The following is a 22932-nucleotide window of genomic DNA, read 5'->3' as shown; positions in this document are numbered from 1 at the left end:
AATATGAAATACTTTTCAAAGACATAATCTTTTTTAAAAAAAATGGAACCTATACAGATCACTTACTGCTGGACAGGATGTTGAAATGACGGGCGTGGACTAGTTTGTAAAGCCTTCGTTTTTGTCAGCATGAATTTGCTTTAACTGTTTTCCATTTCCAGTGGGATTCGTGTTGAGGTTTAATGTACAAGCCGGTATAAAGTTTTACAGTTTAGGAATTCTGGATTCCCAGTCATTTAAGGTAAAAATGGAAATGAACAGTTTACTTAGGAAAATTAATTTCCTCCTTCTGTTACATGTAAGTCTTCACCCTCTTCACCGTCTTCTGCTTGCTGAGACTTCCTTCGTCCACAGGTGCACGCCTGTCCTGCCCCCGCACACACTTAGCTGGTAGTGGTCTCCGAAGAGGTGGCTTTGAACTCACTCTTACGTTACCTAAACGAGATGGGTCACCAGGTGAACACAGAGAATTTCGGAAAACCTCTAATTCTTCCTCATCAACCTTTTTTTGATATTCTGGTAGGCAGCAATGTAGACCTCTACAGCTTTGCCATGAGATCACATTTTAATAGTGACAAATTCTGAAAATACAGTCTTTTCGTATATCCTTTATTTTCTGCTTTTCAAAATTGTCAGTGGCTTCCTCCAGGTGACGAGTTGTTTGGCGGCATCCACTTAGCTCTCCATACTTCAGTTTCTGCCGGTGGAAGAACCTGTCGGTCGATGGGTTTTGCTGACGTGTCCTTTCTGGCTGAGTTGACTTAAGCTTCTCCATTCCCTGCTGCTACTGGTGCCTTGAGGTCATCTTGTCTCGTTCTCACAATGGTTTCCTCAGTGGTTCAAGTACTCTGACTTCAGGTCTTTCAGCCTCTGCTTGTCAATAATCCTGAAGTTTGGCAAACTCATTGGCAGAGTTTTTCAGGCCCTGCTTTAAGTTTGGGGTCTCCGTAGAGATGCACACGTTTATTTCATGCACCAGGAGGTCTGCTGCATCTACCAGCCTGGCAGTTTCCCACATATCAGCAGCAAATATTTGGCACGGCTCTCTAAAATGCTTCTCCCCGTTTGTGACAGCGTTTTGCGGTTATCTGGTTTGAGTGTCTGGGGTTCCAAGCTGTGCCTCAATGTCTTGCCTTGCACGCCACAGAGACCTGGGACTGGGGCCCCACAACCTGGCTCCAAGGGGCCTGGGTGTGCACTGGGGGTCATGAGCCGCCACCGCTGGAGCCTGAGAGCCCACCCCCAGTTCTTTGTACACATACTGATCTAGAATCTAAACAGGGTGATTCTTGGGGAGACCAGGTGGTTCTGGGGAGGGAAACAGGAAGAAGACAGACAAGGCCCAGGCCTGGGTGGGACTTCCATCCCAGTGGGCGTTGCTGGCTTGGCACAGCCGGGCTTCAGACTCGGGCTTGCCAGGCTTGCAGGCATCGCACCCTTCCGGAGCTCTGAGGGACTGAGCTGATTCATTCCCACCAGGATCAACACCAGAGTCCACAAGAAATCTTGGAGCCACACAGTAGAAGGGAAGACATGACAAACACACAGGAAACAATTAGAGTTATGAAGACATGCCCTGCTCGTTACCTCTGTGATCTAAGGCACATATTTAGCCTCTGATCTCAGCTTTCTCGGGTTCTATATGGAACTCATTGTAATGGGTCTACTACACGGCGTTCATGAAGATTAGGAAGAGTGATAATGCTCTCCAGTTATTGGACATACATTATACTTCAGGCACTGTGTTCAACATTTCACATTCGTTATATCGCTTAATCTTCCCAACCATCCTAGGGCTAGACAACCATGGCATTCCCATTTTACAGATAGGCACCCTGAGACTCTGGGGAGTTTAGTAACTATTCCAAGGTTACACAACTTTTTAAAAATATTTATTGATTTTAGAGAGGGAAAGAGACAGGGAGAGAGAGAGAGAGAAATATCAATTTGTTGTTCTGCTTATTGACACATTTATTAGTTGATTCTTGTGTGTGCTCTGACCAGGGATCGGACCCACAACCTTGATGTATCTGGACAACGCTCTAACCAGCTGAGCTACCTGGCCAGGAGTCCAACTGGGGTCACACAGCTTTTAAGTGGCAGAGCCAGGGTTCCACAGATCTCAAGGAAAAGCAATTCTGTAGACGGGGCAGAGACCCACAGAGAGGGCCGTAGACACGGCAATGCGGCGGGGCATGCGAGATGAAGTGATGACATCTCACACTTTCTAGATCATCAGCGCACCAGACACCGTGGGGAGAGCTGGATGTGGCACCACGATCGCTGACGTGTGACACACGAGGAAGATGCAGCTCGCAGAGGAGGCCGACTGCGCAGGGACCCAGCCGGCAAGTGTGGGAACCAGATGAGAGCCGCGCTGCACTCGGGGCCCTGCTTTCGCACTCCCACCCCACTGCCTGTGCATAAAGCACCAGCACCACGCACACGGTAGCTTTCCTGTGGAAGCTGTTGTTAAATTCCTAAAAAAAAAAAAAAAAAAAAAAAAGGGAAAGCAGTTCTTGGGATGACCCAGAGGGGCTCTTGCTTTATAATAAAACCGTCTAACCGCTATTGTTATAGACAGAGGTTATAACAAGCGCTCTCTAGTCCCATGATGGGACTCACGCAGACACTCTAAGCCCTGTCCACACAGCCCATGCAATCCTCGTGATATTTGACAGAGCAGGACATTGAGGTGCAGAGAGGTTAAGTGTAACTTGCCCAAGGTCGCACAGAAAGCAGCCACGCTGGCAATCAAACTCAGGCATTCTGGCTTCCCGGGTCCTGCCTGCAATCCTGGCCTAGGCTGTTGTGCACTCCGGACCGCAGGCCTCTCCGCCTGGCTCCCCGTATTTTATAGCACAGTTGACATTGAACAAAGCGGGGCTTAGGGGTGCAGATGGCGCATAGTCAAACATCTGCAGCCAACCCTTCCAACACACAGCCTCAACCATTCGCCAGTTGAAAACAGCGTTTTTCAGTTACGAATTCTCACTTGGCAATGCGAAATTACTGTTTCGTGAGCCTCCCCGATTGACTGAATCTGCGGATGTGAAACGGCAGGATACGAAGGGCCCCGTGTGGAGTGGACCGCGCAGCCCCAGCCGCGGGGCCAGGGTCAGCCGGCGTCCTGCCGCAGGGGCCGGACGAGAGCAGTAAGCTCCAGCTCGCTTCTAGACACTTGCCTGTGAGACTCCTATTGCATTCGGCGGCGACTTGGTGGCCTCCAGGCGTTGGTTCGTTCCGCCCGAGGGTTTTGTAATCAGCATCCCCGCGGAGAACGGCCCACACCTGTGAACGGAAGCCGCGGGACAACTTCCGGCGTGCAGGTAGGGCTTTTTCTTTTACACGGGTGTTTTAGAACCTGGGTTCTCAAAAGCTGAACGAAGATTTTATTTGGGGATTGGATCGTTGACGGAGTCCGGGATTACTGTCTCAGTATTTGGGCCAGGAAGGCCCGGAGCGGCGCGTGTGGTGGGTTCAGAAAGGCCGGTGATCCTGGCAGGAGGCCCGGGCCGGAGCAAGGCGTCCCCCGAGCGGTGCCTGCTGTGGTCAGGCTCCCCGCATCGGCCCTTTGTCCCCCGTATACAGAACAGACGGCGTGACAGAAGTCGCCTCCGCCTGAGGTCTTGGGGAAATTCCAAGGGTGCCCACGCGCAGCACAGCCGCTGCTTCGTGGGCGACCCTCGGAAGATGGTGGCCATTACTACTTGACCGTAGCATTGCCGCGGAAAATTGCATTGGCAGAGCTGCCCTCTCCCCGATGCCCCCCGTGAACCCTTCAGGCCACTCCAACTCCTTACAGAACATTCTGGATCTTAATGGCTCAACAGTGGAGACGGGCACCGCCCACAGCCCCAGCACACTGAGCCTGCACTTGCTTTTACTGTGCGCCCCAGGGGGCAGCATTTTTGACCCCTTGACCCACTATATATACGTGCACAATTCAACAATGCACGGTATTTTCATTTACAGTTGTCTCATTTACTTATAAGTTATAAATTACTGATAAGTATATACACGTACTAGATCACACCATATGCAGTTGCCGTTTTTGTAGGGCACAATAGCCAAATAGCTACGATTTCATGTGGCAGTGTTAAAACTTAACATGTTAATCTCTTTGTAGTGAGATTAAAAAATATATATGAATTGCTTTATTATAATAGGGTGCAAAGGGAAGCCATTATTAGCCCAACATTTTAAGTTATATTTATATGTTTGTTTTACAAGAGTGGAGCCATACTTGCTCTTTTGCTTGCTGGCCGACCAGCTCATGGGGGTATTAGTACAGAATCCTCGGTGTCATGCAGAGTGGCTGCCTCCTACTTGACCCTGTGCAGCTTTCACTGAACCCCTGTCGATGGCCGTTTGGCTGTTCAAGTGTCCCTGTCTGCACAGTGCTAGCTCAGGGCATAGCCTGGGTTGTTCTTGGGGGTAAAGCCCTGGCCAAGGCAGCCTTTCCTTTGGTCCCCGCCCCAGTCATTTCCTGCCCTCCACTCTGGGAGGGAAAGTGTGCTTGAAATGGACCAAAGAAGGTTTTGGGTGGGAAGTTGGGGGTGTTAAGGGAGGGTGGGATGCTGCTGGCCCAGGTGTAGCCATAAAATGAGATTAAAAGGCTGTCCTGCATGCTGATGGAAGCCCAGATAAATGTGCACTTACAAAACCCTCCTTGCAGATAGTTTTAAAGACACCCTTTTGTGATTTTAATATGTCCCACTGGGAAAAAAAAAAATCCCACTGCACCCACCAATGGAAACTATTTAGGTGTGAGGGCTGTGAAGAGCCTGAGACCCAGCGAGATGCCAGCCCTCTAGCCGGTGCTTCTCGGCTTTCAGGGACCTGCACCAGGTGGAATCTTGTTAAAATCAAGGGTCTGGTTCAGTAGATCTGGGGCGGTGTCTGGAGCCTGCGTTCCCAACCAGCTCCCGGGTGTTGCGATGCAGCAGGTGAGCGGGTCCTGCTTTGGGGAGAAGGTTCAAGCATGTCTTCAACGTACAAACCCTACACTGGGGGTGGGCGCAGGTGGCAGGGAGGAGACCCTGGCCAGGAGTAAGACCGTCATTGTTCTTGGCCCGGCCTTCATTCAGGCCCTGACATTGAGCATGGGGGTGGCCCCAGTCTCTGCAGCCGTCATACCCCTGCCACATTGTCGATCTCCATGCTGTACCTGCTTTGCCTCCCACCTGGCTACGGTCCCCAGGCTGGGGTAGGCAAGCCCATCTGAGGCTTGGTGGACCCCTTGGACTCCTGTCTGCTCCCCACCTGCCACCAAAAGGGTGCCCAGAAACCAGTCACTGAATGAGGGGCACAGGGACGTCATAGTCCCAGTCATCTCCTGGGGCTCTGTTGTCCCTTGGACTCCACCTGTCATCTGCGTGTGGGAGCCTCCCGGGTGGACTGGAGAAAGGTTTCGTTGCTCTGTAGCACAGGAAGCCCCTGCCTTTGCAAAAGGGCTGCAATGCGTGTTCTTCTGGCTGACCCTCGGGCAACTGCAGACCGCTCTCGAGGCCAGAGGCCCTCAGGTCCTCTCAGTGATGGGGGCCCAGGCTCAGGGCCCACTGCCTGTGCATGGCTCTTCCGTTTGCTCACTTGCCCTTTTAACTTCTTCATGCCTCAATTTTCTCATCTGTGTCATGGGGACAAGCTGTCACTGGAGGTGCTAGGGCACAGTCTTGTTTTTCGCCCTTCCTGGCATTTTCTGCCTTCCTTGCCTTGTGGCCTCTGCCCCGTCTTCAAAGCCAACAAACCTCTCCCCGACCCCGACCCCCTGCCTCCCTCTGACAAGGACCCTCATCCAGGGCAATCTCCATCTTTAGACCCTTCACTTAATCACAGCTGCAAAGTCCCTTTGCTCTGTCAGGTGACATAGTCACAGAGGTTTGGGCCACAGGACATGGACATTTTGGGGAGCCATTGTTCTGTCTCCCTCCGATGCACAGCAGGAAGGAGCAGGGGCCCAGTCCCAGTGTGTCCCTGCCTGGTTAGTCGGCCTCTTTGTGTCACTTCCCTCGTGTGCGTCACGGGGGAGGACGTTGCTGTTCCCTGGGGCTGCTGGAGGAGTAAAGGGGCGGTAATTACAAACTACCCACCTCGTGCATTCCCAGCACTGAGGACCCGCATCCATCCTCGCCCTGGCCCGTGACTAGCTGTACCTTTGGGGGCAAGTCCCTTGCCCACCTCTGGCCACCCCACCGTGGCCTCTTTCCCTGTCCCTCCAGTGATGGGACTGGCCCGCGTGACTTGAAATTCTCTTCCATGTTGTTGACATTTGATCCATCCGTGGCCGAGCATGTGTGTGTGTGTGCGTGTGTGTGCATGTGTGTGTGTGGAGTGAGGGCGGCTGGGACGGAGATCGGAGAGACACTCTGTGAAATGTTTATATTTCATGCCTTTTGATGTAATTCCAGTCAAACCAGATCTTAAATCATGCAGCAGGAAGCTCCTTTAATTTTTAATTTGTTTTTCTTAGAAATGATTATTTCCACATTGAGCTCAGAGACGCCCGAGTCTCATCCTGTCTTCCCTCCTTCATTGTTCCCACAACTCCCCAGGCGGCTGTTTACTGCTGCCAGTCAGGTGGGCCTCGGACAGACCAGGCTCTTGGGCCAGCGGCAGCCCTGAAATGGTGATGCACAGAGAAACTTGGCTTTGCCCTGTCACCCGGGGAAACTATCATGTCTTCAGGGGGGCTCTGTGTGGCTTGTCCTGGGGTGGGGTGTCACTCAGCAGAAATCCAACCTGTAGAGTTCCTTGCTAAAAACCACAGTGCTGTTTTAGGCTGGGGTGGGGGTGAGTGGAAGCATGGTACTGGATTTCTTGAGGGGGGGTTCTTCTCTGTGTTTAAATTTTGATGCCAATAAGTTGGTCCTGGTTTTGAAGGACAATGGAGTAAAGAAGAAAAAAAAATCAAGTACATTTCATAAGAACCAAGGCAACACATACTTCTTATCTTTAAGAGACTTAATCCCCGAACAAGTCCGAGGTGGCCACTGGCAGCTTCCTGGCCCAGGAGGGCGCAGGGATGCAGCTGGGCGAGTATTTGAGAATTAGGGTGGGTGGGGTTAGTGTCTCACCTGAAAGGCAGCTTCAAAGCCTCATTCTTCACTAGCAAGCAAGGACACCAGAGAGCCCCTGCGAGGGGCTGGGGCTGTGGGAGTTCTATACCTGCTGCCACCGAAGTGCTCCGGGTGGGGCTCGAGCCCTTGGGTGCACAGGGGCCCTTTGCAGGGCAGACTTCCGGGGGGTCAGGACGAGGGTGGGGCATGGTGGCCGGCTCGAGACAAAGTATGTAACTTGCTGTGCTGCAGTTTCTTCACCTGTAAAAGAGGGCGGCCTTTGGCTCACTCTGTTGCCAAGGTGAGGTGAGCTCTTGGGGAAGACCACACCCTGTGCAGAGCAGCGGGGGCCCCTCACCCCGGAAGCAGCTCCACTCTGGTTTTCTGACTGTAACTGGGGTTCTCCACCTCCGCCTGTGGACGTCTTGACCTAGCGCCTCCTTAGTGGGGGGCCGTCCCATGCGCCATAGGGTGCTCAGCGGCGTCCCTGTCCTCTACTCGTGGGGTGCCAGGAGCAGCACCCCCTCCCCCCAGTTGAGCAACCAAAACTGTCTGCAGGCATTGCCAAGTGTCCCCTTATAATTCAGCTATAACTGGGGTGCACGCCTACTGGGAACAAAACCAGAACTGGAACCACAGCTGTGTCAGGCGATGGAGGAGCACGTGAAGAAGCAACAACTCCAGAGATTCCAGTAGAACCGCCGTTTCTATCGAAACGTATGTAATACAGGGATGTTTCCAAGCAGATGCACACACGTGGCGCACACACGTGCAAACATCATGTATGGATTTAATTTCTGATACAAATGGTCACATATGCTATTTGGTTTTTTACTAAGTAACATTTTTATTTTACTGCAGTTTTCTAACCATTTCCAAAGGAGCACACGCTCATTGTTAGCAGGCTGAACAGTGCAGCGGGCTGAGGCGGAGGACACGCTCCCTGCCCGCCTGGCAGCCCGCGTGGGTGTGTCTGTCATAGTGTGTGCCTGTCCCTACCCGAAATAAAATGTTGAAAACCACTTGACTTGAGAATAACACACCTTGACGTGGTCACCAAAGAACTCTAGCATAATATTTGTCCACATACATCACCAGTGAATTTAAGCAAAAGGTCGAATACTCAAGAGTCTAACTCAGGTGGTCACCGGGATGCCTGCCTGGCAGCCGAGCCGGAGCCAGGACCCCTTGGTAGCTGAGGGGTGCAGCAGATTCCCTGGGGGACTCAGACATCCTGTGGTGGAGGCGGCCTGGGAAGCTCTGAACAGCTTTCAAATAAGGAGCCGCTTGCTTTCGCCTGCGTGGGCCGGCACGCCGGCTCCTGCAGCCCGTCTCCAGCCACCTGGACGCCCTCCTCCAGGACAGGGGCTGCTCAGACCTCCAGGTCTCCTCCGCACGTGTGCTCACAAGCCAAATCCCCGTCCTTTAAAGCAGGGTTTGCAGGTACCAGGTGGGGGCACAGAGGAGCTGGGGGCATGGGGGGAAGGCCGCAGGGGGCGGCCCCGCTGACCCAGCCGTGCCTTCTTCTCAGCAAACCTTCAGGTTTTAAGATAAATGTCAGACTTTTAAAGGTTTACACCAATTCACGTTTTGAAAAAACAAACAAAAAAATTGACTTTCTAGTAAACTCTAAGCTGGACTCTTCAAAAATGTCCACGTCACAAAAGACAAAAAACAAACAAACAAACTAAACCCCAAAATGACAGCAGAATTGTCCTAGACCAAAGGAGACTAAAGATACATGAGAGCTAAGTGCAAGGCGAAGGACTGCGAAGGACATTACTGGGACTGCTGGGGACATGGGTGTGTAGAGTGTATGTTAGGTAAGGGTATGTGTACTGTTATGTTGGTATGGTAACAGTATAACCATATGCTATTACCATGCTGATATTTACGCTTTTTATGTATTGTTGCACACTAAGTGTGAAAACTGAACTGCAGCTATGTCAGAGAACATCCTTAGGAGGCACACGTGTTCCTCTGCCGTGTGTCTGTAGGGAGAGCACAGTGTGAGAGCATAGTCTCAAGTGGCGAATCTGAGTGGGGGGGGGGGTGCCTCTCATGCGCCTCCTCCTGGGGACCTGACCCGCAACCCGGGCCTGTGCCCTGACTGGGAATCGAACTGGCCATGCTTTGGTTCACAAGCCAACCTCAATCCACTGAGCCAAACCAGCCAGGGCCAAGTGAGGGTGTATGAATGCTCATTGTTCATTACATTTTTCTGGCAGCTTTTCAAAATAAAAAGTTGGGGAAAACATGATTTGGCCCATCACCCCTCAGCCAATCTGCAGGTCAGATCTGACTCGCAAGCCCCTGGTCTACGATATTTGTATTAAACCTCCTGCCCCACGGGGAATTTCCTGCCTGGCTGGTACCTCCATGAAGCCTCCCTGAGTGCTGACCTGGTCACTTGTTCTGGGCACTTAGTCACAGTAGAGTGGGCCCCTGGCCTGGAGTCGGGTGCCTGTGTGTCATCTCGTAATTGGGCTGTGAATGGAGAAGGGATTTTTTTTTACTCACTTTGGTGACCTCTTCCCTCTCTCCCTTATTATTGGTATTAGGACTAAAATGAGCCGCTAAGAATGTAGAGGCCACAACTCAACAGAGTTTTGAGCAACAGAAGTGTTCATTTCTCTCTCATGCCTACAAGGCCAGCAGAAAGGGGATCCAGGCCTGGCGTGGCCGGCACTCCACTCCATGGAGTCAGCCCTTCTATATTTTTGCCCCACTACACAAGGCTCCCCACTCCTCTAGATAACTGGTGGATGAAGATGGCTTCTGGAGCTCCAGCCATCACATCCACATTCCAACCACCAGGAAAGAGGAAGGGACAAAGAAAAAACTGGGAGAGGCTATGTGCTAGCTACCTTTTGTGGAAGATTCTCAGCAGCTTTCACACTATGCCTCCTTTTGCATCTCATTGGGTAAACTTAGTCACATGGCCATGCCTAGCTGCAAGGGAAGCTGAGAAATGGAGTCTGTATTCCAAGAGACCGTGAGCCCACCTGCAGTGCAGAGGTTCTGTGCCTGCAGAAGAGAGCAGTGACGCTGAGGAACAAACAGCACTCAGCCACACCCCCAGTCCAGCAGAGTGCCTGGCGTGTACTTAATCAAGGGTCAGCTAGCTGCATTCCCCCTCGCCAGATCTGGCCGGCTGCCTATTGGTTAGTCCATGAGCTAAGAATAGCTCTTACATTTTAATGATCACATTTAAAATGGTTATATAAGAACCTACAAAGCAGCCTCCATATTGCCTCTTTTTAAAGCCTAAAACATTTACTATCTGGCCCTTTACAAAAAAGTTTGCTGTCCTGTCCTAGATACTTAATACATTCTTTTGAAGACTTTTCAACTATTTACCAGCCATTTGCCACATGCGAAGCACAAGAGTGCCCCTGCTTGGGTCCTCACGGGCCCAAGGCTGGCAGGGGACAGAGATGAGAAATGACCGGTGAGATGTAATTAGCTGTGACTGTGCTTCGTGCTATGAAGAAGTATGGGGGTGCCGTGCATGCACAGGGCGGGGGCACCAAGACCGTTTGGGGCAGGCCAGGGAGGAGCTGCGGGGGGAGTGGTGAGCTGAGATCTGGTGTGGAAGGAGTTCACCTGGGGCTGCGTGTGCTGGGGCGGAGGAGAGCATGTCAGACACCGGGGACAGCAGGATGAAGGCTGTGAGGGGGGACATCTTGGTGGCGTCGTCAAGAGTGAGGGGAGCCAGAGCAGCTTCCCCACCAGGGTCTGCAGGAAGCCTTTCGGCAGGAGGGATGTGCGCTGTCTCCAGTTGTTTCCGTTCCCGGCAGCCTCTCAGATCCCAGCAAACAGCCCTTTCTGAAGTGTACCCACTGCCCTCCTTCCTTTTCATCATTCCCACTGCCTGCGTTTGAGTCTCATGAAAAAACAATGCAGGGATTCCAGAAAGACTGGTCCAGCCACATGGAAAGCGGCCTAGGAAACTGCTTGATGATGGCTGCAGACGCCTGAGAAGAAAATTATCCTGTCATTGGAGGGGAATCATTCATTAGGGCTACCCCAGAGTTCTACGGGCTGCTTTCATCTGCCGCTTGCTCTGCACTTTAACTAATCAGGACTCGGGAGGTTTCCCAAGCCTCTGGTTACACCATCTCTCCTAGGGACCAGGGCCTCTGTTGTAGGGGCAGAAACTGAGGCTGGAGAAACCCTGGGTGTGGAGCCCGGGGACAGGCCCTGCGACAGAGACCTGGTCTGAACCCCATGAGCCTCGGGCTTTCAGGGAAGAGCTCTCTGAGCCTGTTGCTCCAGAGAAAGGAAGAGTTTGTATCTTAAAGGGGAAAAAGGTGTTTTTGTTATAGAACTGGTCAAATTGCATTTTATGTGTGGCTGGAAAAAACATGAAAATTCAACGTGAAAATTCACGACTTCTTTTTCTGTCACAGCTGGCTAAGGCAGGCCCTGAGTTGCTGCGGGGTTGCTCTCCTTTTCTTTCTTCCTCTTTTCTTTTCTTTCTTCCTTTCTTTATTTCTGTTTTTGAAGATTTTATGTATTTCTTTTCAGAGAGAAGGGGAGGGAGGGAGAAAGAGAGGGAGAGAAACATCGATGTGAGAGAGAAACATCAATGGGTTACCTCTGTACGCACCCCATCCTGGGACTGATCCCTCAACCCGGGCTTGTGCCCTGACTGGGAACTGAACCGGCAACCTTTCGCTTTGTGGGACGATGCTCCAACCAATTGAACCACACTGGTCAGGGCTAAAAGGACTAATTTTTTTAAAACAAAAAAGAAGGAAAAAAGAAAGGGGGGAAAACCTCATAAACATAAAAGCCCAAATCCCAGCTCTAGTAGCAAACTGTAGCTCTTAACAAACTGGACTTGGGACAGTTTTATAGGAGGCAACCAGACAAATAGAAATAAGTTTCTTTTAAAGGCAGAGCCTAAGGCGGATGGAAGCAGAGACGTTCTTAAGGGAAAGGATCCCTCGAGGAGTCTGAGGCAGAGATTTTAATAACTGCTGTCAGCACTGCAGTTTATTGAGCACTTGCCATGTGCTGGGCGTTGGGCTGAGTGTGTAGCCTGTTAACTGTCAACCTTCCAAAGGCCTCCTTTTACAGAAGAGGAGGTGGAGGCACAGCAAGGTGAGGTCTCACCCCCAGGAACACTGTTTGCAAGCCATGGAGCTGGCCCTCAAGTCTGTGTTTCTCTAGAGCTTCCTAACCACTGCCCTCCACTGCCTCTCCTCATATCTGGGATTTGAGAAAGTTTGTGGAGTGAGGTAGGGCCTGAGGCAGACAGAGCCCCTGGTTTGCAGAGTCTGCTGGGTTTTGGTTTGGTCCATGTAGGACTCCGTCAAGCTGGCTGGAGAAGCGAAATTATTCCTTTCGATGTCCTACTGCCTGGATTCTTCCACAAAGTGAGTTGACTCCAGCAAGCTTGGAGTCACCTATCTGCTTGAGGGGTTTTAGATGAAAAGGAACCAGAGTACAATTGACCCTTCCAATGGGCACATTCCCTGGGATGGGTGGGGAACGAGAGTCCCTTCTCAGGCTGACTTTGTGGGAAGAGGCAGATCTGAAAGAGTCGAGATTGCTTTACCCAGGGATACGTGCTAAAAAGACAAGAAGGCAATGTAGGTGTCAGAGAGGACTATTTCCGGTGAGGTCAGGGAGGCCCTCTCCGAGGAGGTGCCCCAAGTGATGGGAAAGAACCAGCTTCTGGGGGACTCTGGGGAAAGGGGGCCGTAGACAGAGAGAGCAACCAGCATTGGGATTTGGAGGAAGAGCAAGAGCTGGCCAGGGAAGAAGGGAAGGTGGGTGGGAGGCAAGGCCCCCTGGAGGAAAGAACGATGGTCTGTCCTGCCTAGAATGTCTCTCAGCCCCACAGAAGATTCCACCACCGTCAGCCATGACATCGTCTGATGGTGTCCCTCAGTGGTCTCCCCACCTCGTGACCCAGGGAGACCACTCAGTGGCCAGGGAACTTGGTCCCTTGGGCCTGCAGAGGGTGGGGGAGGAAGTTGCAGGTAAGGAAGGCGTGTCTCCTCCCCAGGGGATCTCTAGGGTGTGCTTACCCGCTGCCAGCACCCTCAGGCCCAGGGGCCCTGGAGGGATGCAGCGTTCAGGCCGAGACTGGGCACAGTGCCTGGGTGCAGCGCCAGCAGGGAAGAAGAGCAGGCTGTGCTGAGAAAGCATGAGTAGTCACTTATAAAACGCTCTTTTTTCTTTCTTTTCTTCTTCCCACGTGAGAGCAGAAGGCGCCGCCTTCCCCTGGAGGCAACGTCAGGTTGTTTTCCTGAAGTGAAAATTGATATTTGCTCTCTGAGCTGCGCAGCTCTTCAGCTCTTCGTTTTAGTGGCCCTCCAGGCAAGCAAATAAAACACCAGTTTCCGGGACAGGAGTGCAGAGAGATGCAGTCACTGAAGCGGCAGCAACCCAGGATTTAATATGGACGATTTGTTTAAATATTCATTGGGTCTGTTTAAACATTCCAAGTAGCCAAAATTATATCCTGGGGAGGCAGTAGAGTGCCTGTTTGAACAGCCAAGTGCACGGGTCATGGAGACTTGGGTTTCGGTCTGTCTTTTGCCTCTTCCCAGCCCTGAGAATTTGGGCAAGTCCCTGCCTTTGAAAGCCTCAGTTTACTTGCATAAGAAATGGATATAATAAACCCTTCTCGAAGAATTTTCAGGCGAAGAGCAGATGGTCGGTCCATGTTTGAACATACATACGGTGCTTAGGAGAGCACCTGGGATGTGACACAGTGCATGAAGTTTCAGTGATTAGTAACTAATAATAACAGTTCCAAGTTCAGTTAGCTGGCTCTGCCACTACCTGGCTCTGCCTCTTACCAGCTCTGTGACCTTAGGCAAGTTACTTGACTTCTCTGAGCCTCAGTTTTTCTCAACTGGAAAATGGAGGTGATTGTAAAACATGGCTATTGGGAAGATGAGGTGAGTGGAAACTTAGAGCTGAGCGAGGTGCAGGGTGAGCGCTGTGTGTGAGTGTTGTTATACTATTGTGAGCAGGGTGCTAGAGCGGGTTCTTCCCGAGAGCAGGGACTGGTCCCATTCTCCAGGATACCCCTAGTGTCTACGGCAGTGCCGGGCTCGTAGGAGATGCTCGGTGAGGTTCCTCCGGCGTTGCGGAGTAAATTGCACGGGAGGTGACGAGTCGGTCCTGTGTTTATGTGCAGGTGGGAGACCCTGGGTTCTTCTATGTGCTGAGCACTCAGGTGAGTCTGGACTGGAAGCCTGTTTCCCTTGCCTCCAAGTAGGGGCCTTTCTTATCCAAATCTTGTGTCTCCAACGTACACGATGGCCCACAAATGGGATGCAAGGACCCCTCACTTCCCTGTGGGCTCACAGCATGAAACAGTGCCTTGTCTCCACCATGCCTCTCCCAGCAGGGCCACCGCTGGCCCAGGAGCCCGGGATTGCGTGGGGGGCCCAGTGTGTTCAATTCCTTTGCGTCCCCAGCACCTTCCACGTGGGAGGTGCGCAGGCAGGGTCAATGGAATAGTATCGGTGCCTGCAAATGACACCCAGTGATGAGTGCCGTTTGGGTGGGATCTTGTGTTCACACACCTCATGGGAGGCGCAAAGAGTGCCTGTTTTCCTTCTCAAGCTGGGGCGCACAGGCTGTGGGGGCAGAGCTGGGTGCGAGGCTGGCCCAGCCGAGTGGCCCGGAGGCAGCTCACATCCCTAGAATACTCACGTAGGTTGGCAGGATGAGTGAGACCTTTCCTCAAAGGACAACTGTCCCCAGTCCACAGGAGGCTGTGCCAGTGCACTGTGGGATGCTGGGTAAGGCCTGCGAGTGCAGACCGGAACTGAACTGCTTTAGAGGATAAACATTAGGGTCCCCTCTGCCTTTGCTTATTTAAAAACAATTTCTTTTTATTGACTTGAGAGAGAGTGTGGAAGAGAGAATCATCAATTTGTTGTCTATTTACTGATGCAGTCATTGGTTGATTCTTATATGTGTCCTGACTGGGCATCGAACCCACAACCTTAGCGTATCGAGACGATGCTCTAACCAACTGAGCTACCCGGCCAGGTCTGGCATTGCTTCTTGGCTTGAAAGCCGGTGGAACTTACAGCCTGCTGCCCAAGGGATCGTGTCTGCTTCCAGCAAGCTGTGATGTGCTGGGTGCACACAGCCACAGCTCAGCCCTGGCATGGTTTTTAGAGCTGGTCAGAAGCCCTCTAAGACAAATTAAGATAAATATTAGTATATCATGGAGTAGAATGACACATTTCTTCATAGATTTTTAAGGTAAAACACAAGATTTAAAAAAAAATGCCAAGCCTGTTTCAGCCAAATCATCCAGACCCTCAGATAACTCTGCTTTCTCTGCAATTACAAGTGTTCTGGTGGACACAGTTATGAAGGGCTGGTATTCTTAAAACCCTGAACGGGACCCAGGCGACTAGCCCTTTCTCTCTAATTCTTCCTGTGAGACTGACCTCTGCTTGGAGGTGACTTCTTTGACCTCGAACTTCCTCAGAGGAGTGGGCTAGAGTTAGGCTGTGCGTAATACCAGTGAAGCATTTGGCAGGCAGAGTCCTTTGGTTTCTGGGACAAAGCCCCCACCAAAACTAGTGAAAGCTGAGTAGAAGGCAGTTTTTGGCTCACAGAATTGGGGAGCACAAAGATGGATTCGTGGATTCATATGAGGTCCTCAGGACTCTCTTTTTCTGTGGTTCATCTCTGTCTGTGTGGCCTCTTGCTGTCTTTCCACAGAGGGACCTCCTTTATGTAGCTGTGCCAAGTGTGGGCGGGTCACAGCCATTGACAGAGCCGGGCTTACACACAAGGCAGCCTTGCCTGTGGCAAGCACAGAGCACTAGAGAGCTCGGATTTCTCAGGGCCCACCTGTAAAATCCCAGGGCAGGGCTCTGTTGGTCTGGACTGGATCATGGGATTATGCCTCGACCAATCAGAGTGGCCAGGGAGATGGAGTACTGTGATTGGCCAGACCTGGATTACCTCTTACTCTAAAGTTGGTGATGGGGAAGTATATGATTGACAGCCCTATCAGAATCACACTGGGGGAGTGGCAGTTCCCCAAAGGCAAGAGGGAGTCCCTTCCCGGACGGAGTAGGGCATGAGCACTGGGCAGAAATAAACCACCGCTGTCCACCACCCAAGAAAAGGTCTTCTCACTTGGAGAAATGGGAGGCGCCCAGTATCCTCTTGTGGTGTTAGCCCCAGGTAGGGATGGGACTTGATCTTCATATAAAGAGGGTGAAATTGAGGGTTTTCCACATCCTCAGGGGCCCTGTCTGCCTTCTCAGGGGAACACCAAAAATTAGAAGAGAAAGCTTGTTTTCATGACCAGAACAAGTTGCTTTTGCTTTCTCTACCTGTTGAGAGATTTGGGAGAACGTTCCAAAGCACGTGGCTCGGCCTCGATGCCAGCTCCCCATTCTGCGCACCCCGTGACCCAAGGCTGGCTGCGCAGCCTGACCGGCTGGTACACTGAGGAAGAAAGGTTCAGGGACAAAACTTTTCAAGTTTTTTCTCGTTTTAAGCCGGAGGCCACAAAGCAATGGCATGCTTTCTTTGGCCAGCACAGAGTTTAGGAAAAAAGAAAACCAAATGCTTGCCAGCATTTAAGAATTGGAATATTGCACATGAAAGCACGGGTTTCCGGCTTCGCTCTGAAAGCCAGAAGACCTGGCCATGCTAGCCCCATGCTCACACATGGCCGCGGTTGCCTGGAGCTGAGGGGCAGCGACCTCTGTAGACAGAATGTAATGCTCTAGTGTGCCACAGTCCCCACCACTCCCTATTACACTTCCCCTGTCACTCTGTTCCCTGTGACCTATTTGGCCTCTGTAAACATTTGCTTTTTCAATCCATGTGCTTTACAGCAAAACCTCTGCAGAACCAGGTCTTCATCCAGCTTTGTGACCTGAGGCCAGTTACTTCCTCTCTCTAAACCTCAGTTTTTTGTTTTTTGTTTTTTCTAATCTGCAAGCAGGGATGAAACACTTTGCTGAATCAGCCCTGTTGAGCCTGTGTTGTTCTAGGGGCCGGGTTTCCAGCAGGGAACACGCGGGCTTGTCGGGCAGACGGGAGTGGGTGTCACCGTGGTGGGGAGTGGGAGCACATGCCGGGCAGGCGACTAAACGGCAGGCTGTATGTGAGTCACTCAGTCCTGGGCTTGGCACACTACGGACAGCAGGACAAACCCCCCCCACCCCCTGCTTTCCTGAACACAGTGCTGGGGAGCCCAGCCACGCCCATTCCTCCCCAGGCTGTCTGCAGCGCTGCAGACTGTGTAGACAGCAGAGCCGAGGAGTTGCAGCAGTGACCACGTGACTCACGATGCCTGAAATATTTACTGTTTGGCCCCTCACAGAAAAAGCTGGCCTGCTGCTGCCTTTGCCCGAAGCTTGGGTGAATAGAAAGGACTCAGTAAACTGCAGCTTACCAATAGCAGGCCACACGGTCCCGTCCTGGACTCCCTGGTGCTGTCTGCAAGGCTGGGAGCTGTAGTCACGGGCCCTAAGGCCCCTGCCTCTCAGTTCACCTGCCTAACAGCCCTGCTCCCTGTTGGGGTGAAACTGCGGAACCAGTATTGGCTGCCTCTTCATGCAGCTTTCACAGAAAGTTTAGCGCAGCCCCAGTGAGGGGCAGGGCTGGGTCGGGGTTTACCTCCTGTCCCTTTCTATGTGCTGGATCAGGTGAATCGGACCAGATCGGATCCAGGACTAGGCAGGCTGCAGCTTGCAGGCCCGTGCAGAAAGGGCCGATCTGTGTTGACTCACGGTTTTCACTGGGGGGTGTGGCGGGCTTGCTGAGGTTCACAGTCTCATCCATGGTCCTGCCCTGACGCTGGCTCCCACAGCCTGATCCTGGGCCAGAGGCCCGGGCCACAACCGCTCCAGGTGCTCTGTTTCCACCCAGTGTTGGGGCGCTCGTCAGCCCAGAACTCCAGCCTGGGGCGTGGGTCACAGGGAGAAGGCAGGTGTCACCCAAATACATGGAGCAACAGCAAAGGGCCCGGGCGGGTGCCCACGAAGGTCTGCAGAGTCCAGGGGCCGGGCCGGCTTCATGGGTATGTGTCCTGGGCTGTCCCAGGGCCCCATGCACAGAAAGGCCCCACGCTCCATTTAATGCTCTGTTGTCAATTCACGTTCCTAATAGTTTTTTAACATTTGTGTTTTGCTCCAGCCCTGCAAATTATGTAGCTGGTCCTGTCCTTGGGGGTGTGAGACTTGCTTGGATTTGTTTTGGAGGGCCTCAGGGAGCACCTGAGTGTTTAGGGATGAGCTAGAACACAGGAAATGGCCTGATTCCCTAGGGGCTTTACAGCTCTGGGTTCCTGCACTGGCAGATTCCCAGGGGTGGACGGGGGTTAATCGTGTGGGTTGGGGACAAAGAGGGCAGCCCGTCTTCCAGCATGACAGCGGCACCTGCGCCACTCACTGCTGGCCAAGTGCTTTCTGGCCATCACTACTCCCACACCGTGAGAGCCCTGTGAGGCGGGCAGTCTTGTATGGGATCAGCCCCATGAGGAATTTGCCGGAAGTCATACAGCTAGTGACCCTGTGGAGTGGGGATTTGTCTGTCTGAGCTCAGAAATCAGCACAAGTTAACTTAATCTCTCAGGGTTTAGTTCCCTTTTCCGGACAATGGAGGCAATTGAAGCTGCCTTATAGTTTTGTTGGGGAGGCTGGCGAGGGAATGTATATGGTGCCTGGCACGTGGCATGTAACTCGTGCTTGCTGGGTGATACCGGTGATAGTCGCGGTGATGGTGGTGATGGTGATGGTGATGCTGCTGCTGGTGGGCATGGGATGATGGTGGTAATGAAGGAGATGATGATGTCTATATTAGACTGTTTCTACCTCTAACTTTGCTGAGCCTCTTCAGCCCCCCAAAGGGCACATTTTACACCACAGACAAATACCGAGTGATGTCGCTTTGTGCCAGCCCACCGCTAACTGGGTGGCTGGCTCAGGGAAGCAGGCGCATGCTCTCTCGCAGTCCCGGGGGCCAGAGGTCCGGCACGAGGGGCGGGCCGTGGGGACTCTCGGAGACTTAGATGGAGACCGCCATGCCGCTGCCCTGGCATTCCATCCCTCCAGCCTCCGCCTCCATCTTCACGTGGGCTGCCCCTGTTCGTGTCCTTTTCTGTCTCTTATGAGGACACTCTTGTTGGATTCTGCACCCCCGATCCAGGGTGATCTCATTTCTATCTTTACCGTGGTGCTCTCTGCAAAGACCCTCCTTCCAAGTGAGGTCACACTCTGAGGCCCCAGGTGGACATACATTGGGGGGCAGACAGCATTCGGCCCACAACACTGAGGTAGCCAGTGGGGGTCCAAGGAATGACATGGACATGTCATGCCCGGCTCTTTGGCAGGGCCCCAGACCCAGGGCACACTGACAGGCCCCTGGCGTGCCCAGTGCTCCCCGGGCAGCCGTCCGAGCGGCCCTTGTTTGGTGCTGCAGGGATTCTGGTGGACTGGTCCTCTATGAACCTCTGAGGGAGGTGACTCGCCACGAGGTGTCCTGGTGTGTGCTGGGACAGGGATCTGGTGGTAGATGCAGCCCTGGGGCTCCCGATTGCCCCTGAATAACTGCAGGCACAGCCAGGGCCACCAGCCCCTTTCCACGGAGCACGTGAGCCCCTGAGCCTGGGCTTGGGGAGGCCTGTCAGGCCGTGGGCGGCTTTGGCCTTTCCTTCCCTTCCTTGAATAAAGAGCTGGAGAAGAAGGTTGGAGTTTGCCATCATTGTGGGCAGGCTGCAACATGCGGAGGGAGCTGAGCCCATTGTGGCGGCTTCCTGGCAGCTCTTGGGGAATTTAGACCTGCACGTTGAAGTCCTCGTGGAATGGGCAAGCCCGCTCTGATGCGGACACAGCTTCTCCAGTTTATTGCGCCGTGGTGACGGGAGAGGGTGCGTAGGGCCGGGGAGCGTGTGACTCAGAGGGGAGGGGCCGCATCCACACCGGGGTGAGGGTAGATCGCCAGGTGACCCCTCATCCTTCCTTAAGAACAGAACAGAGCTCTGTTTGGAAGGGGGTTCCCCCACCCCCACTGGCTCACTCTGGGCACCCCCTCTCCTGCCACCCGGCCCTATGCCAGCCCCATGAGCCTCCACATCTCCTGAGGTGGGAAGGAGAGCAGCTGGGAGCTGTACCCACTATTTACAGAGAGAAGACAGTGCACAGAGGGGCGTGTGGTTGGGGAGAAAGACGCATGTGTTTGGCGGAAGGGGGCGTGGCATGGAGGTGACTGCAGACATGAACGTCCTCTACCTCATTTCCAGCGTCGGAAGTCTCAGGAGGTCTCCCCTCCTTTGGGGTCCCAATCCCAGAATCTGGGGAGGGCAGAGGCTCTGGGGGCCATGGAAGGTGACAGTAGCTCAGACAAAAGCGGATGATGCTTTGCAAAGAGAACTTCCCTTTACAAAAATGGGTTTTGCTGATTTATTGGTTGGAAGAGATGGATGTGTGGGCAGAAGGGGATGGTTGAATCTCCCTTAGCGTGCTAATGTGAATGCAGAAGGATGCATTGAGTGCCTCTGATAACGATGCTGAGGAGGGAAAGTGGGAAGGGAGGGAGAGAGGAAAAGGAGGAAGAGAGGGGAAAGAAGACCAAATGCAAAGAAGCAATGAAAGAAAGAAGGGAAAGAAGAAAAGAGCGGAGCATCAGAGAGGCTCTCTAAGGAGATGACATTTAAGCAGAAACCCCTCTGGGCCACAGAAGGCCTCAGGGGTGAGCAGCCCAGGCAGGGAGCACAGGCAAGGCCCTGGAGGTGGCAGAGAACTCAGTGTGGTTATGGAGCAAGGAGAGAAGGGTGACGAGTCTTGTGAGTTTGGATGAATGGGCTGGACCTGGACCACAGGCACTTCCGGGCCAGGCGGGAAGATGAGGCAGGGGAGGGGCCTGTGGCAGCTGGGGCACATCCTGGAAGGCTGGGAGCGCCTGCTCAGCTCCAGCCAGGTGCTGCCACCTGGGCATGTCGCCAGGCCTTTGCTGTACAGGAGAGCAGGACTATGTGAAGTCTCATGTGTTTTGGATGCTGCCTTCAGATTTGAAGACTTCAGGGAGCCTTCGCAGACTGAACAGAGACTGTGCCCCAGGACCGACTCTGGGGCCACAATGCTGGGACTTGCTCCAGGTCTTCGGCCAGGTGGACCAGGGACTTGGTCATCTCTGGGCTGTTCTGAGCACAGCAGTGGCCATCTCTTGGTCCATCTCCAGCAGAGCTGGGCCGAGTCCCTGAGACAGTCCTCTGCATCTCCTTCTGCACAGCTGGCCAAGGGACTTAATCCAAAGGAGAGCACAGCCAGAAGGAAAAGGGCGTGTCTTCCTTAAAAAGCCTCGAATAAAGGGGAATAAAGGATTCCCGTTCGGGACCTGAAAGGACCAACGTCCCAGTGCCCGGCAGCCTGTCCAGGCAGGTCTGTGCACAGTGACCTCTTCCAGGATGCAGGGCGGCTGCTCCAGGGTGTGCTGCTGCCGCTGCCCCCAAGGAAGCTCCGCCCACAGCAGCTGGCCCCTTTGGTTACTGTCTGTGCTTTGATGCTGCAGAAACTGGTCCTTCACCTTCCTTCCGGGAGAGTGAGAAGGACCCTCCTGCAGACTCGGGTCCTCCCGGCTCAGCACGGAGCGCTGAGGCCCAGCCGAGGGAGGAGCTGCACCCAGAGGGGCTGTGAGCACGTTGACTGGTGTTCACTACGAGGTGGTCGGCGTCAGCTGCCCTGCAGAAAGTCAGCCAAATCGCCTGTTGGTTGCAAGTGACAGAAAGTAAACTCAAACTGGGTTAAACAAACAAAAGAAGGCAGCAACGTGGATGGACCTGGACGGCATGAAGCTGGATGAAAGAAGTTAGAGGAGGAGAGACAAATATGGAGTGAGGGCCCTTCAGTGTGAAACCTGAAAACGCCAGACTCACAGCGGGAGAGGTCAGATCTGCGGTCTCCAGGGAAGCGGGCGGGGTGTGGGGGGATGGGCGAAGGGGGCCAGAAGGTCCAGACTTCAAGAAAGGAAATAAACGAAGTCCAGGGACGACAGTACAACAGGGTGACCACGGTAGGTAACACAGCTGTTTGGTGCACTTGAAAGGTGCCAGTTGAGCAGGCCCTGAAAGTCCTCGTCACAAGGAAAAACCTTTTTGTAGCCAACTGAGGCGACAGACGTCGACCCACTCACTGTGCGGGTCATTTCATAGCCCACACATGTGTCACATGGCTGTGCTGTGCAGCTCAAGCTGGTACAGAGCTGTAGGTCAAGTACCACCCGGCAGAACTGGACGAAGTCACGGCAAACTGACCAAACAAGGGGAGGAGTGGGTGGGCTATGGCACTGAAAAGCCAGCCCCCCCCCCCCCCCCTCCGCGGGAATGAAGGGGAGGAGTCTGTGTCCCTAACCCTGATTCCCAAGCACCACTGTGTCCACATTCCAGCCAGGAAGAATTGGAGACGGGGTGGCAGGGGGTCTGCCCTCCAGCTGGTCAGCCCCCTGAAATTCCCCCACGAGTGCCACGTTCAATGACTTCTGCTTATAGATCAGTGGCCACTCCCACTGCAAAGGCACCAAGATGGCCTTTCGGCAGAGCTCATTTCAGGCTTCAGTGACTTTGGGTTTCTGTTAGAGAGGAGGCAGGAGACTGGTAATGGCTCGGCACCCAGCGGTCTGTGCCACAGGGCTTTTAGTTGGTTTGGTTTTCTTTTTCTGAATCCATCAGGCATGCAGAGTTTAAAGCAAGAGTCACCAAGTCCCCTACCCACAGGCAGGTGTCCTGGCATGCATGAGGACAGAGGAAGCAGAGAATGGTGGGGACTGGGGCAAACTGGAGAGCTCATGCTCGTCTCCAGGGTCTGCCAGTCAGACCTGCTGATACCATGTGAGGAGGAGGAGCCTGGTGTCAAAACAGCCTCTG

General features: G+C 53.1%; 1 pseudogene; it reads right to left on the bottom strand.

The window, feature by feature from the left end:
- Positions 1-275: 275 nt before the first annotated feature.
- LOC112303782 (CBY1-interacting BAR domain-containing protein 1 pseudogene) lies at positions 276-3704 on the bottom strand (annotated as a pseudogene).
- Between the last annotated feature and the right edge of the window lie 19228 nt (positions 3705-22932).

Source organism: Desmodus rotundus, chromosome 6 (genome assembly GCF_022682495.2).
Source record: "Desmodus rotundus isolate HL8 chromosome 6, HLdesRot8A.1, whole genome shotgun sequence".
Taxonomy (NCBI): domain Eukaryota; kingdom Metazoa; phylum Chordata; class Mammalia; order Chiroptera; family Phyllostomidae; genus Desmodus; species Desmodus rotundus.
Note: the sequence above shows the minus strand (reverse complement) of the source record. Positions and strands in the feature narration are given on the sequence as shown.